This window comes from Dendropsophus ebraccatus, chromosome 3 (assembly GCF_027789765.1).
Source record: "Dendropsophus ebraccatus isolate aDenEbr1 chromosome 3, aDenEbr1.pat, whole genome shotgun sequence".
NCBI lineage: Eukaryota > Metazoa > Chordata > Amphibia > Anura > Hylidae > Dendropsophus > Dendropsophus ebraccatus.
In genome coordinates, this window is record NC_091456.1 from 138142488 (window position 1) to 138158883 (window position 16396).

General features: G+C 40.0%; 1 protein-coding gene across 4 annotated transcripts in view; it reads left to right on the top strand.

Moving 5' to 3' along the window:
- The window catches only part of GHR (growth hormone receptor), a 248303-nt gene that overhangs the window by 89960 nt on the left and 141947 nt on the right, over positions 1-16396 (top strand). The window contains exon 1 of one of the 4 annotated variants that reach the window (XM_069962752.1): positions 14640-14661. The exons of the other annotated variants lie outside the window; for them this stretch is intronic. The gene's annotated coding sequence lies outside the window, so the exon portion shown is untranslated. Of the gene's footprint in view, positions 1-14639; positions 14662-16396 lie in introns of those variants that run through there. 4 annotated transcript variants of the gene reach the window in all.

The following is a 16396-nucleotide window of genomic DNA, read 5'->3' on the forward strand; positions in this document are numbered from 1 at the left end:
CAGTCAAGGCTGACTTCTTATGACCCCATCACAGCCAGAAAAATGGAGCACAAAATTTCAGTTGTCTCCACGCTTCTTGTAAAACATGTCTCTCTCTCTCTCTCTCTCTCTCTCTCTCTCTCTCTCTCTCTTTATTATGGAGCACAATATTATGATTACTTTAGGTTGCCTTACTAAAGCGGAATTGGATAATGAAGGAAAACTGTACCCTTTGTGCTGCAGTTACTTCCTCCTAGAGCTTTCCTTACTGCACTCCTCTACTGCCCTTACTTGGCAGGCTGAGAGTATTTGCTTAAACAGAACTGCTGATATGACTGACTTTTATCTGTGTATCTGAAGGGTGCACTATTTTGCTTAGTTATTTATGTCTTTAATGCATATCTATTAAACATTATGTTTTATATTATTGGGATACCATTGAGTGATTAATTTGGAGTACTGGGGTATTTTAGCCCTTTTGCGATTGTTTCTGTGATAAGAAGACATGGACTCAACAGCATAAACATGTCACTTCTTGTTGAGGTCCGTGTTTATTTACTTGGGCACCTAAAGGCCCTATTCGACGGAATAATTATCATCCGTATTCGGCCGATATTGGCCGTTACGGCCGATAATCATCCCGTGGAATAGAAGGCAACGATCAGCCGACATGGTTGATGTTGGCTGATCGTTGCAGTCGTTAAAAAACAAGCGACTGATATAGCAGCAATCTGCTGCCGTCGCTCCTTTATGGGCTGCTCGGACGATCTAGCGGTCACCCAGGAAGCCCCTCACGCACTTCACCCCCACCATTCTGCTGCCTTGGACAATTTAAATGATATAAAAGGATGTAGCACTGTAAAAGGTGGGCAAGAAAATGCTTATTTTTATACTGTGAGATGGATCTATTGGCCTATTCAGCATGTTTTTGGGTTGCACACCCCTTTTATGGGTACACCTAAATAGAAACTAGATTTACCAATGTTTTTATCTCAGTTTTTGTAAACCTAGTGAGCGACACTGAACCAGTTCACTGAACCAAACTGCAAATGATTCTTGTGAAATGCTTGTTTGTCTTACAAAATCTTCCTGTCTGCCGAAGTTGGCCCAATACCACATATGTGTTTACCTCAAATTTCTGGGGAACTTTTTTTTCCAAAATGCTGTTATACGGATTAGGCTTTTTATAAATGCAGAGATTTCATTAGGGAAAAAGCTATTTTTTAGATTTTCAATAATGTTCTTATTCAGATTAGAGGCATGTGCGTGAATTTTGTGAAATGAATCTTTATTTTGTCGGTGCATTAATCTATGGGGGAAGTATATGGTGACTGCGAGATAAGGATATATAGGTCTAGATTGTGGGGGATGTTCTGGCTATGACTTGTGCTGCATTTGCTTCCAGTTTTGTTTTTGGTTGGAGAATTCAACCACACTAACATGTTTATAAAATTACTTTTTTTTGTTTGGACGCAGCCTGTAACAACAAGGACAGTGTGTTCTCAGGAAATTAATGCAAATGTGGGGAATCTCCTTGATTTCAGTTTTCTTTCACAGGCTATATGCTTTCTGTTGCTATAAAGCCTTAAAGGAGTATTCCAATTAAGAAAAAAAAAAAAAGCTAAAATGTGCACTAATAAAACGTGTTTCTCATTTCCAATAGTTTTTGAGATCTCTGCTTGCAGATGTTAAATAGGGCCTTTGTTGTTCATATTTAGAACTGCCCTAGTTATGTGTTCACACCCTAAAACACCAAAATATGCAGGCATGTCTCTAGACAATATTCAAAACATAGGCCGCATTAGTTTTATAGAAAAAAATATTCCAGTCCTTTAAATGACACTATACAAAAATGCAAACAGAAAATTACATAATTGGAGCCAACTAGAGCTCACCCACTGGGCAAGACCCCCTTAGTAATAATGCAAGAGATGTTGAAGGTACTGTAGGATTAGTGTTAAGCGAGCACTTAAATGCTTGAGAGCTTGACTCCAGCAATGCATTCCATTAAAATCAATGGAAGACTTTTTAACTAGGTGCCCCCTGCTTGGGGCTTAACCTATACATTTTTTTGTTTCAATTTTCGTATATTTCATCTATTAAAGAGTCAAAAAATATACAAAATTTAGAATGAACAAATGTAATAGTTTTGTGCAAGACACATTAGAACTCTGGCAGTATTACGGCAATAGCTGACATACCACCAGAGTTCTAATCTTTCTTGTAGAAACCTATTACATTTTTTCGTTTTAATTTTTGAATATTTCACTTAAACATTCCTTTAAGGGACGAAATATACCAATATTAGAACGAAAAACTGACTTGTTATGCATGTTCCTCAAGTTGTTACGATTACAACGATATATAACATGTATAACTTTTATTTTATCTGATGGCTTGTAAAAAATTCAAACCATTGTTAACAAATATATGTTCCTTAAAATAGCTCTATTCCCAGGCTTATAGCGCTTTTATCCTTTGGTCTATGGGGCTGTGTGAGGTGTAATTTTTTGCGCCATGATGTGTTCTTTCTATCGGTACCTTGATTGCGCATATATGACTTTTTGATCACTTCTTATTACATTTTTTCTGGATTTAATGCGACTAAAAATGCGCAATTTTGCACTTTGGAATTTTTTTTTCGCTGAAGCCGTTTACCGTGCGAGATCCGGAATGTGATTAATTAATAGTTCGGGCAATTACTAAAGTAGTTTATTTATTTGTTTATTTATTTATTTATATTTATAAAATGGGAAAAGTGGGGGGGATTTGGACTTTTAATGGGGGAGGGGATTTTTTATTAATAAAAAAAACATTTTTACTTTTATTTTGATTACTGTGTTTTGTTGGTTGATTTTTCATTGCCCCAACTAGCCAGAATCCTACCCCACACTGACGAGGGGCAAAAACCCCGAAACGGCTGTCTGTGGGTGGAAGCCTGCCTTTGCAAGCCCTTGTCATGATCGCAATACTCGCACCTTGAGTTAGACATTGACAAAAGGGGCCACCCTGTTGTTTCCCTGTCTATGTTCCAATACTCGCAACCGAGTGGGACTTAAGGGGTTATTTATCAGGGTGGTGTGGTGCTCTCCCCATCATGGAGGCACCCCGTTGGCAACAGGCTAGAGATATCTGGCTATCCCGTGTTTTGAGACTCGTAACTGAGGCTCCACGGACTCTTGTTTTGCATATTTAAATTTTTGGGGGCATCAGTGGAGACTCTTGATTGAGTACTTCATTGGAATTTTTTTCGCTGTTCTCCTTGAGTTCAGTGATTACTGTGTTTTGTTGGTTGATTTTTCATTGCCCCAACTAGCCAGAATCCTACCCCACACTGATGAGGGGCAAAAACCCCGAAACGGCTGTCTGTGGGTGGAAGCCTGCCTTTGCAAGCCCTTGTCATGATCGCAATACTCGCACCTTGAGTTAGACATTGACAAAAGGGGCCACCCTGTTGTTTCCCTGTCTATGTTCCAATACTCGCAACCGAGTGGGACTTAAGGGGTTATTTATCAGGGTGGTGTGGTGCTCTCCCCATCATGGAGGCACCCCGTTGGCAACAGGCTAGAGACATCTGGCTATCCCGTGTTTTGAGACTCGTAACTGAGGCTCCACGGGCTCTTGTTTTGCATATTTAAATTTTTGGGGGCATCAGTGGAGACTCTTGATTGAGTACTTCATTGGAATTTTTTTCGCTGTTCTCCTTGAGTTCAGTGATTACTGTGTTTTGTTGGTTGATTTTTCATTGCCCCAACTAGCCAGAATCCTACCCCACACTGACGAGGGGCAAAAACCCCGAAACGGCTGTCTGTGGGTGGAAGCCTGCCTTTGCAAGCCCTTGTCATGATCGCAATACTCGCACCTTGAGTTAGACATTGACAAAAGGGGCCACCCTGTTGTTTCCCTGTCTATGTTCCAATACTTGCAACCGAGTGGGACTTAAGGGGTTATTTATCAGGGTGGTGTGGTGCTCTCCCCATCATGGAGGCACCCCGTTGGCAACAGGCTAGAGATATCTGGCTATCCCGTGTTTTGAGACTCGTAACTGAGGCTCCACGGACTCTTGTTTTGCATATTTAAATTTTTGGGGGCATCAGTGGAGACTCTTGATTGAGTACTTCATTGGAATTTTTTTCGCTGTTCTCCTTGAGTTCAGTGATTACTGTGTTTTGTTGGTTGATTTTTCATTGCCCCAACTAGCCAGAATCCTACCCCACACTGACGAGGGGCAAAAACCCCGAAACGGCTGTCTGTGGGTGGAAGCCTGCCTTTGCAAGCCCTTGTCATGATCGCAATACTCGCACCTTGAGTTAGACATTGACAAAAGGGGCCACCCTGTTGTTTCCCTGTCTATGTTCCAATACTCGCAACCGAGTGGGACTTAAGGGGTTATCTATCAGGGTGGTGTGGTGCTCTCCCCATCATGGAGGCACCCCGTTGGCAACAGGCTAGAGATATCTGGCTATCCCGTGTTTTGAGACTCGTAACTGAGGCTCCACGGACTCTTGTTTTGCATATTTAAATTTTTGGGGGCATCAGTGGAGACTCTTGATTGAGTACTTCATTGGAATTTTTTTCGCTGTTCTCCTTGAGTTCAGTGATTACTGTGTTTTGTTGGTTTACTTTTATTTTTACTTTAACTAGAAGTCCCCCTGGGGGACTTGTATATAAACAGCATTGATCTCTCATAGAGTTCAATGCTGTGTATATACACTGCAAAGATCCATCAGATCGGTCATAGATTGCTATGACCTGCTGCAGGCCATAGCAATTTATTGCCGAGCCGGGATCAGCGTCATTCCGACGCTGAGGCCCGGCACGGGCAAAAGAACGGAAGAACGGGGGGAGATCCGTCCCACTAGACACCAGGGACAGGGAGAGCACAGCATCTAAGTGCAGCTGTCAGGTTTGACAGCTGCACTTAGAGGCTTAATTAGCCGGCGCTGCAACGGGACCCGCGCCGGCTAATAGAGACACTGCCCGACTGCACATGTCAGCCGGGATCAGCGCCGTTCAGAGCGGGGTCCCGGCGGGACCCCGCTCTGAACACCCCCCGCGGCACCATGACGTATCAGATACGTCATGGGTCGCTAAGGGGTTAAAGCGTTACTGTTGTGAATTTTTTTTTTTTTGCAGAAGTCAATAGTCCAGGCGATTTTAAGAAACGTTATAATTGGGTTTATTAGCCGAAAAATGCATTTTTATCATGAAAAAGCAGTTTGAAGCTCTCCCCCCTCTCTTCATTGTTCTCCTATGGAGGGAGCTAAATAAAAGACCAAAACAGGACAACAAAGAGTTAATCTACAAATACCTCACCCTTTATCTCCTCTGACAGTCACCACTGACCTCTCTGAGCTCTGATTACAGCTGTCACCCAGCTCCGTGCCTGTAATCCTCTGTTATCTGCTTTCTGTTGTCGGCTAACTCCCTCCTCCCCCCTCCCCCCTCCCCTCTCCCTAGAGCAGACAGGGTACGACTCCTGCAACAAGTCACAATTTCCTGATTTTTTGCAGTGGATGGAAAAGAGGAGGGAGGAGGGAACCTTGGAAAAGGCTTTTTAAATGCAGATAATGGCATAATTGGCTAATAAACCCAATTACAAAGTTTCTTAAAATCGCCTGGACTATTGATTTCTGCAAAAAAAAATAAAAAAAAATAAATACGACAGTGACTCTTTAAGTCTTTATACCAGGAGATTAATATTTCACTCTGCTCTTGGCGCAGGGTATATTACAGTTACAGGCTCTTGTAATATGAAACTGTGTAATTCTCACATCACTAAGAAAACACCTTAAGGGGCCCATTCAAACCATGTTTTCCTGGTACATCTCCAGTATATTTTAGGACACTGAGAAAAACTTATTATAGTCTATACCACAGTGTACTTTTGTACATTTTTGTCTATACCACAGTGTAATGTGTACTTTTTAGCTATATATATATATATATATATATATATATATATATATATATAGTATATTTAGTGTTTAGCTGCTTTAGCAATGTATATGTTTAGCAGTAACTGAAGACAGACATATAGAGCAAAGGTTTTATATTGTATTCTCTCAAATGTCACAGTTTTACTTCAGACGACAAGAGGCAAAGTTATTCATTTCCCAGGTCCTTATTATTTAAAGGCATGTTTTATGGAGTTTCCATTTCCGTTAATCTGAGTGCATTATTATGGTGATGTCAGCTTGCCATAGAGAACTCGGGCACAGTCATAGCAACGTATTCATTCACCTTAGATTACCCGCTGTGCCAGACAGTTATCAGATAAAACAGTTTGCTTACTAATCATTTTCTATGCCAGGTACAAGGAGACTATTAGATGTAATACCTGCTTATTCAGTATCACTGCTGCTCTTGAGCAAGGTGCACATGTTCGACTTACATAACCAAGCATAATGGGGCTGGTCAGAAAGGAGACATTTTATATAATAAACGCTTTTTATTAGACCAGCTATTGCTTGCTATTGGGTGTTTAAAAGGTACATATCCTGTTAGAAACAATTTCCCAATGCAACTAAAGTAGGAATAAACAACATGGAGCATGGAAGAAAATCACCCATTTTTTGTATACATCTATGCAGACCTACTTGCCTCCATGGTTACAGACTACAAACAAATCCAGTGTAGTCTGACCCTGTGGTCATGTGCTACTAAATTTTCCTCCCTTCGTCACTTGAGTCAAGCTTTTTTTCTACGCACGAGTGGCAAATTGAAAGGTGCCTGGTTAACAATTTTTTTTTTGTATATTTCGGCCCTTGAATGGATGTTTAAACAAAATATACAATAATTGGAACCAAAAAAATGCAATTGGTTTCTGCACATTAGAATGAAAAACATGAAATAGTTTACTGCGGTGGGCGGGAGATCTAGCCAGTCATTCAGCCGTCAGCTATTGAAGGTGTATGGCCACCTTAACCCAAGCAGGACAACGAGCATCAAGCTCGATCAAGCACCCTGATGCTTGATCTAGCACTTTGCTCTAATGAGCATGCTCACTTAACACTAGTCAGTAACCATTTACAGGGGTATTCCAGGCTTAGGAAAACAGTCTAGTTTTTTTGCCCAGTACAACCATTGTCCAGAGGCAGTGTCTGGTATTGCATCTGAGTCTAGTATACACATTATTGTTTTGTTTTTGAATATTTGCAAGGTTTATTTGTATGATTTATGTATATACTGTTTGGTCTCTTTGCTTTATGTCAAGGTCACCACTCTGTAAACAGTGCCCTCAGAATCTATATACAGTACAGCACTAGTGTTCTCATAAGAACATTCCCTTTCCGTGACATTTGCTCTATGTACATATACACTATGGGACCCTTATGCTGAAAAGGAGTAAGAACTCACATTGTTTCTATTAGCTCTATCCAGTAAATGCAGCCAGCAATTGAAAGAAGATACATAGGTTAAGTATGTGCTTATGTATTTATAATGATTATTAGATGTAATAATATGGAAATGCACTGTAGAAATCTTATACACACACACAAAAGGGCATGGCTTCTCAACAGGTCAATGACAAGTATGACAGATACATTTTTTAATGATTCTCACTAAACTTTAATCCTTGAATTGATAATAAGGCTCAATGCAAAGTAGAGAACACGGCACCATTGTATCTGCCCTCATTATGTTATGACAGACTTATTAAAACCTTTCACTTAAATATGTCTCAGATGCTTCCCTTAGGTATCAGATTTTATTATAAAAGTAATACTCACCATGTGGAGTTTTATCAGATTCTCTTAGCTGTTAGAATTCTTTTAATTTGACCATTTAGATACTTTTCTACATTACCACTTTTTAAGGCGGTGTTCAAATTTTCTATTTTGGTCAGTATTTTGCTTAGTATTTTTAGCCAAAAGAAGGAGTGGAACCTTTTTATTTGTTTTGCACCACTTTTGTTTTGGCTAAAAATATTGACCAAATACTGACCAAAATACCTGCTAAATTTGGAACAACATATTACCGACTAAATACTAATGGCAACAATCAGGAGTAGGGCCAAACCACAGAAAAAGGTGACAACCTTTCCATTATTTGGTAAAAAATGCTGACCAAAAATGAGCTTCAAATACTGACCAACCACTAAGCAAAATGTTGTGTGTGAACTTAACCTTGTCTTACAGTTGTGGAGATTATGATTTCTCAGATGCTTGGTTAGGCTGGGTTCACACTGCATTTTTGCAGTCTAACATATACATTTTATGGGGAAAAAAAAGGATACAAAAACAGATGCAGTTGTGTGCAATCGATTTTGATCCGTTTTTCTATTGACTTCCATTGTTAACCCTTTGAGGACCAGGCCCAAAATGACCCAGTGGACCGCTCAAATTTTGATCTTAGTGTTTTCGTTTTTCCCTTCTCCCCTTCTAAGAGCTCTAGTACTTTCAGTTTTCTATCTACAAGCCATGTAAGGGCTTGTTTTTTACAGGAATAGTTGTACTTTGTAATGGTGTCTTTTATTTTACCATAACATGTATTACGGAATCCCAAAATATATTATTTATGAAGATATAAATTGGTGAAATCGTAAAAAAGAATGCAATATGGTAACGTTTGGGGGGTTCCTGTGTCTACGTAATGCACTATATGGTAAAAGTGACATGATACTATTACTCTATAGGTCAGTCCGAACACAACCATATGCAGGTTACACAGATTCTCTAATGTTATATATATATTTTTTTAATGAAATCCTTTTTTTTGGGCAATTAATTATTAATAAAATGGCCCTATTGTGACACCTATAACGGTTTTAGTTTTTCACCTAAAGGGCTGTATGGGGTGTCATTTTTTCCGCCATGATCTCTAGTTTTTATTAATACCATATTTGTGAAGATCGGACATTTTGATCCCTTTTTATTAATTTTTTTTTTATATAATGTAACATAAAATCGGTAATCCGCGCACTTTTTTCCCTCTTTTTGTCTACGCCGTTCACCGTTCGTAATGACGTTTATTATATTTTAATAGATCGGACAATTACGCACGCTACGGTATATTATTATATTTATATAATGGTATGGGGGGGTGATTTCAACTTTTATTGGGGGAGGGGCTTTGGGGTAGTGTATTAGTGTTTTTAACTTTTTTTTTTTTACACATTTGAAGTCCCTTTGTGGGACTTTTACATACAGTACTTTGATTTCTACACTGATTATTGCTATGCCATAGGCATAGCATTGATCAGTGTTATCGGCGATCTGCTCATTGAGCCTGCCTGTGCAGGCTTAGTGCGGCAGATCGCCGATCGGACCGCATGGAGGCAGGTAAGACACCTCCGGCAGTCCGTTTTAACGATCGGGACCCCCGCAGTCGCACTGCGGGGGTCCCGATCGGTAAGTGACAGGGGACTCCCCCTGTCACTTACACTTAAACTCCGCGGTCACGCCGTGATCGCGGCGTTTAAGGAGTTAATGACACACGGCAGCGCGAACTCTGCAGCGTGTCATCACCGGTGAGGTCCCGGCTGCTGATTGCAGCCGGCCCCCACCTGCTATGAAGCGCGCTCCGCTCCGGAGCGCGCTTCATAGCCGGAGAAACACCCAGGACGTATAGTTACGCCCTAGGTCATCTGGGGACAGACTTCCATGGCGTAACTATACGCCTTGGGTCGTCTAGGGGTTAAAGAAAAAAACTGATCAAAACAGATATGTTTGTTTGTTTGTGTGTTTCTTTAGCACACACAAAAATGTGGTTGACCATTAAAAGTAACCATTTAAAAATGGATATGTTAAACGGACTGCCAAAACAGCAGTGTGAACCCAGCCTTAGCAGAAACTCTGAACTCAAAAAGTTTTTATTTTATTCACTAAACAAAAGTGTCAGCCCTTACCTGCGGTTTTACCCTCTTGGCTTCTTACATAAACAATATTTCATTCCAGTTGCAGTAGATGCTTGGCACAATAAAAACACCCCTTGACTTAAAAGATTAACAATATCTTGGAGTGTGTCTTTTGACTTTTTGGATTTAGGACACTTGAAACTTAGTGACACCTTGCCTTCTGAGCACACCTAAATCTAAACATCCCCAGAAGTTAGTCCTATCTGGCATTCAGGGAGCTTTAAGAACTTGCCCCACCACCTCAAGCATTATTATTATTTATTGCATTACAGCCTTTCAATTTCTAAAAGTAGAGCCTTTATACACTGGATTGAGTTAACCACTACCACAGTTGAGTTCTAGTGGATTTAAGTGAATATAGTGGAAATGTCAGTCAGTTCCATCAACTTTTAAAGCGACTCTGTACCCACAATCTGACCCCCCCCCCCCCCAAACCATCTGTCCTGTGGTCCGTTCGGCAGGTGATGCAGTTATTGTCCTAAAAAAATACTTCTAAACTTGTGCCCTAACTTTGCACAACCTCTCTGTCCCTCCTCCCCACCCTCTTCATCATTAGGAATGCTCCAGGCAGATTGCCTCCTATTCCCAACCTGTGGCAGCCAGGCACATGGGCTGGATCGTTAAGGACCTGTGCAATGTTCAGCATGAGGAAAATGTTTCAGTGGCATTCCTAATGATGAAGAGGGTGGGGAGGAGGGAAGGAGGGGTGGTGCAAAGTTAGGGCATAGATACTCCCGTTTGGCACGGACTTCAAATCTAAAAGTATTTTTTTTAGGACAATAACTGCGTCACCTGCCGAACGGACCCCAGCACAGATCTTGGATTAAAAGCAGCTATCCGAAGGTACAAGTGGTTTGGGGGGTCAGATTGTGGTTACAGAGTCACTTAAATAAGTTCCCTAGTGTCTCTAACAGTGTCTCTAACAACCTATGAAGAGATAGGGGGAAATTTATCATCATGTGCCTGTGCATACGACACGAAAAAAGGGCCCCTTTTCCGTGGCGTACACGTTCCATATCCACCGTTCGCCTGATGGTCGAGCGGGCGGGGAGGAGATGTGGTCTCCTCCAGTGCATGATTTATGAAGATTTACACCTGGGCACAAATCTACACCTGGCTTGCGCCTCTTAGTAAATCCGCCCGGGGGAAGTGGGGGGGGGGGGATGGGGGCTTTATTTAAGACTGGCGTACTCATACGCTTGTCTTGATAAATGTCTCCCAGAGTTAAAGAGGTTGTCCAGTAAAAAATATTTGATAGCCTATAAATAGTTAATCGGTGATGTGATGACACCCCTGCTGATCAGCTGTATGACGCCCGCACTACAAGAAGAATATGGCCGGAATAGGTTAGCTCTGTAATCCTTGTAGTAGTTCAAAAGAACAGCTTATTTAGTTCATTATTTCTCTGGCTCACGGGGACTGATAAGAAGTGAGTCTGAGCGTAATAGAAATACATCTGTTCTATTACATTCGGAGCCTTCAGTGCTGGCTACTTGGATGAGATATTATTTTGGTTAAATGATCACATTTCATCAGTCAATATTTTTATTAATGCAATCACGTATATAACATGCACATAGTGTCATACTGAATTCTGCAAAGTTATCGTTTTATTTATTTATTATACAAATAAGCTACCCAGAATGTGAGGACTTTAATGATTTTTCTGCTTTTAAAACTTATTGTATTTTATTGTCCAAAACCCCTGTGGCTATAAATCAGCTGGGAGTCAATAGAGTAATATGAGATGTCATACTCACATGGCATTTTTCCTTGATATTTTTTTTTAGCTTTTTAGCTCAGTGATAGTTTTTCAGAATAATTGCATGCTCTGGCTATGACATTCTTTTTAAGATCGACTATAGGTTGCAAAGTGCCAAAAAAAAAATGCTTAAAGATTTTAATAGGATCAAGATACCAAGTGGTGTAAACAGGAGTATAGTATAGGCTCCATCATGGCTGTTCTGTGCCCTTAGGAGCTTTATAGGTAATGGATCCTTGTGTGATCTGTGAACTACTGAACTAAATGAGCTAATTGCCAGGTGAAAAGAGAGGCTAGTTCAGTCACATGTATATGACTGAGCTCAGCAGTGACACCTGTGGTAGTTACAGGTACTGACACCGCGAATGTACAGTATGAGGGAGCAGAAATGCAGTAGCACATTTAATACAGATTGAGGATACAAGAGCAGGTGCTGGTAACAAGACTGGAGCTGAGGGCTAACAGGATGACGTTATTGCTGCAAAGTAATGTAAACTTCCCCTAATATATGTTATATAAATCTATGTTTTTGTTCTTTTAATTTGACACAATATAAAAGAAAAACTGAGTGCTAACTGCTATAAAGATACCCCATTAAGAAAATTAATGGGTGTCAGTTTTTGGATGTAATAAAAATGTTTTTACAGGGCACATTTACAATATTTTGGTTGGATTTATTGTAAAAAATCACTGCAGTAGTTTATGAGTATAGTTGTCCACAGGTATGAATATACATTGTATATGGGGAAATCCTATTCTGGGAATGGAATGGAAACAAAGACAGTACATGGCAGTTATATGAGACTTCTGTCAATCTGCAGCAGGGACTGTAGGATCAGATAGACTTCTATATTAAGTTCATAAATAAGGGTATTATTAGAACATACAGTCATCCTGTTTTGCTTGTAACGCTTATAGATGAGCACTATGCTACCCCTGGTCCAAAATTATATGGGACACTTATACACGGACCTAATATAAGGGACATGTATATGGCTAACACATACTGTATGTCTTGTAGTCCCAATAGACATCCCAGGAGTGATATACAGAAAACACTAGCAGTATGAATTAACGGACGATCATTATGTATTCTCAAACTTGAAAAAAGCATTTTGCAACCAGCATTTAAAGTGTGTTGCTTGGTTTCATGTTTCCTTGTAATTCCTTCACGCTCTTATTGCATTCTTGTATGTATATGTTATATGCTTAGTGTGTAATACCATGATTTCCTTTCCTGCTCCCAAGTATTGTTAGTGAGGGATCCTGCACTGGCTTGGATATTGCTTAGTCATTGCACTGTGATGTGTATTAAGGGGTTAATGTGATGTTTTATTTTAGTCTGGCACTAGAGTTCCATAACTTTACAGATATAAATTGAAGCATTGCTGTGATTGGTCGTTCCTGTGGTCCCTTCTCTGAGAAACCAGTGATAGTTATGACACCCAAGGGAATAAGTCCTGGGCCATGACTGTGTTGGCTATTGGGGTCTCTGTCAGGTATGGAGTGTTTTGGCAAGATGCTTTGTACTCAGGGAGTGGTGGGGAGTGCTTCAATTTATACCTGGACCTATTGGGATGTTCCTGGTTCAAGTTGCTGTGATATTGTGACATATACAACTGATGTGGAGACTGCCATTCATGGACTAGAGTCCAAGCTACACTGAAGCATAGAAAATCTGTTCCTGTCAAGCAGGCATGCTTGTGTATGGTGATTTTAAGCCATTGCCCGGACATTGTTGGGTCAGGGGACCAGACTCTGGTGCTTCTTTGAATAACATTTGTTGAGAAAGACTGTGGAGCATTTCCCTGGCTAGTATGCAGAGATCCTTCCTGGACTGTCCTGCTGCGGTGGCTGCCTATCCAAGAGACTTTGAGTTGCCAAGTGTTGACTATACAGACTGTGAGAGTATGGCCTAATGCCGAGCGGCCCAAAAGTTGTATTTATAACAGTTCAAGTGTTGTACCTCTTTGCCTGGGAAGATCCACAACTATTATTTGCTTGTCTGGGTTTGTTGCAAGGTTGCCAAATAAAATGTCCAGTTCCTGCTAGTATCTTGTGTGTCTCTGCAAACCACTCTTGTGCCGCTGTGATTTCTCATATATCCACCACCGTACCCCAACAGTTATGCACTTATCTTAGGATACAAAATGTAATTCAGCCTCAAAGTCTAGGTTAGGGGAAGACTGCCATATGCTGGTAATGTCATGGGCAAAAATATCGCCCCTCCTCATGTACAAACATGACACAAACCTAGAACGCTACCTGAAAGGATACATTGCTTACTGCCAAAGAAAGTACAATATCAAGGTGCCAGGGTGTGATTTAGACAAGTTCACGTGAGCAGTGATAAATATACAGTACGGTGCATGTTGCTGCTCCGGACTGGATGATCTTCTGCTAGTGGATGTACAGTGATGCAGGTATGCAATGCCGCTCAATGCCGTCTCTAGGGTTGGCCCTCTCTTGCCTAATGGCTGTACAGTGCAGGTAATGCTTCAAGTGCATTGCTACTCACTTCATTACTATACATACAGGAGCAAGGAGAAAGGCAATAGATAGGAGTAGTACCACCTTTACAATATCTGTATGTATATGTCTATGTAAGAGATTTAGGATCTTTATTAGAAAAACTGCTAAAATGTTACAGTATGTGCATAATTCTGTGTATTCTTTTGGACTTACTTAGATAAAAAATGATCAAAGGATGAACATTAATAAAGAATTATTAATAGAAAGGCCCTTTTGATATAATATAATTTCTTGCTTTCAGAACCGAGGCTCAAGTTTCTGTAGATAAGGGAATACAAGCTGTTTTGCCAGAACGAAAAGGAAGCAGCGGTATCCTTCAGTACAGTTTGTTTTCATTTTTTTCAATCAAAACCAGATAAGTCCAGCAGATTTGCTGCCAAGTGATAGCATTACTCAGCAGGAGTTCTTACCCCAACAAGATCTTGTTTGTTACACAACTATGCAGAGATGCTAAAAGAAGGAAGAAGATTTACAGTACAGCAAAAACTTTCCAATACACAAAAATCTATGGGTTCCTTATACTTATCAGGTATGAGCTAGGTTATGCAGCATATATTTATGGCAGAGCAACAAGGGGTTATCTAGTGCTACAAAAACATGGCCACTTTCTTTCAGAGACAACACAACTCTTGTCTCCAGTTCAGGTGTGGTTTGCAGTTAAGCTCCATTCACTTCAATGGGACTGAGCAGCAAAACCCCACCCAATCTGGAGACAAGAGTGGGGCTGTCTCGGAAGAAAGTGTCCATGTTTTTGTAGTGCTGGATAACCCCTTTAAATTATAGTGATACCACTTACCCTATTATCTCTTGACCAATCTCATAAGCTCTTGCTTTCCACATTCTCTAATTCAGTGATTTCCTATCATATATACCTAGGTCTTTAGAGGAGTACTCGTGTATTTTTTTTATAAACTGCTGACAGTAAGTTATATAAATTTGTAATTTACTTCTATTTAAAAATAATCTCAAGTCTTCCAGTACTTATCAGCTGATGTATACCCTGCAGGAAGTGGTGTATTCTTTCCAGTCTGATACAGTGCTCTCTACTCCCACCTCTGTCCATGTCAGGGACTGTTCAATGCATTAAAGGAGAGATTTGCTCCTGCTCTGGACAGTTCCTGTCATGGACTGAGAGGGCAGCAGAGAGCACTGTACCAGACAGTGAAGAAAAAAAAAACAACACTTCCTGCAGCACATACAGCAGCTAATGAGTATTAGAAGGCTTGAAGTTTTAAACAGAAGTAAATTACAAATCTATATAACTTTCTAATGTCAGTTCATTTGAAAAAAAATCACCAGAGCCCCAATTTTCTTATCTATTTATTGTTTTAATTTGTTTAATTTAATTGTCTGTTGATGTAGAGGTGTAAAACCGTATACCAGACATTAAGGTATGATCGAATGCACAAATTGTGTTACACCAATATTCAGGTTATATTAATACATATTATTTATGGTTTATCCCACTGACCTATATAAATTAGGTAAAGATGTCTCCTCATCCTTGTGTCTTCCTAATCTAGTTTTCTTTCACAAGAAAAGGGTTAATGTGGCCATGAGAGATACTGTAGGAAAAAGAGCACAGTTTATGCCTTGTCAAACATCTGTACATCTTCTGTGCTCTCGGTTAAGTGCTAATTCTTCTTTGAGCTAAAGATTTATAATAGACTGGTTGTTAGGTAGTGTATTCCTAGAAACCAGATTGTCCAAAATGTAAGAAGCTTGGCAACACCCAAGTCATGCCGATGCCTATCTTGGTCTATGGTAGATTTAGGTGAAAAGTTTATTTACTGTTTAAAATTCTCTCCTTATTATCTATTTATTGAGTAATGCCAATTTGAAAGTTAATTCCCTTTTTTTTTTTTTAAACTGTAATTTTTATTAGCTTTTCAACAATGAAGACAGAAAATGGCAGTAGAAGGCATGTAATTATTCAGTAATATGAGCCAATACAGCAAACAAAAAAGAAAAATGTCGCTTCTAGCAGTGAAATATAAGAAGTGTGCAGTACAATAGTACCGGAATATGAAGCATGCCTCTCAAATGAAAGGAAAAATAACACCAACTAGAATCCCTCTATTCTAGAAAGGCCACCACAATCAGGTAGCACAGCATGCTAAAATGGGCAGAGAAGACATTAGAAAAATAGACAGTACAAACTATTAGGAAGGAGCGGGGGAAAGGGACATAACTGTTCTTTTGCATTTACACTCTTTGATGCAGTCATAAGTGTGTAATGGACATCTTGCATCTTTGCATTAAAC